This window comes from Sciurus vulgaris, assembly GCF_902686455.1.
Source record: "Sciurus vulgaris genome assembly, chromosome: 3".
In the NCBI taxonomy this organism is placed as follows: domain Eukaryota; kingdom Metazoa; phylum Chordata; class Mammalia; order Rodentia; family Sciuridae; genus Sciurus; species Sciurus vulgaris.
This window is the reverse complement of record NC_136463.1, coordinates 181,733,372-181,734,496: the sequence shown is the minus strand read 5'-3', so window position 1 is coordinate 181,734,496 and position 1,125 is coordinate 181,733,372.

Genomic DNA, 1,125 nt, shown 5'->3' with positions numbered 1-1,125 from the left:
TGCCGAAACTCTAGAACATCTTAGAATACAGCTGGTACTCAGTACATTCTAGCTGTTATTTTTGACCCAGTCCCTCCTGCCAGCACAGCTCCCCCATTACCCTCTAAACTGTAGGCACACACCTCTTCCCTTCCCTTAACTATCTTCCCCACCTTTCTTCTCTGCCCTAGCACCTGGCACAAAATGAGTACTTAACACATATTTAGAAATGAATGAAATGCTTTTAGAAGGCCAGGCTGAAGGCATTAACAATGCTCACATGCCCCCTGGTGGTCATTCTGGGCATTTCAGGTCTTGGCCAACATTCAAAGGGGGAGGGCTGAAGAATCTGCTTCAGGGCCTGGAAGGGCTAGAGGCCACCACCCAAGGACAGTCTGCACCCACCCACGTGAACATGGGGCGGCAGGGATTTTCAGCTCCTCAGCCAGTTCACTTTTCTTCATTTCTCTGAGGTCCTCTTGAGGGGGAGGTGACATAGATGTACTTGTCACTGTGGGCTGACTGTGTGCTCAGGAGGCCAAGCATTCTACTGTATCTGAACAGATGGTGGCAGCAGGTTTTGTGTTCAGAAGGTGTGTGTGTGTGTGCACGTGCGTTTCCTCCCATATTATTCATGGATCTGCCCTGCTCACGTGTGACTGTTACCAGGAACCCAGAACCTGGGTCTGAGAATGCTGGGACTCAGCCTGCCAGGAAACAGTGTGAGCTGCAGCCTCTCACCGGAACTTTCTGGATTTTAGTGCACTAGGTGGCATGTAGGTGTCGAGGTACAGAAGGACTAATGCCCAAGCCCGACCTGAGTCTTCATACACATCTTGCTACAGGTGCCTGTGTGTGCCTGGGAGGGAAGGTGGTCTTCTCCCTCCCTTTCTCTTACAGGTGTGTGTTCCCCGTGCTGGTCTGACTGGCCTGCCACCATTCCACAGCTGAGCACCTGCGTTTTTGTGTTTGGTACTGGGCATGAGACCCATGGGTGCTTTACCAGAGAGCTGCATCCCCAGTCCTTTTCATTTTTTATTTTGAGAGAGTCTCACCAAGTTGCTGAGTTGCCTCACTAAATGACTGAGGCTGGCCTTGAGCTTGGGGTCCTCCTGTCTCAGCTTCCTGAGTCACTGGGATTGCAGG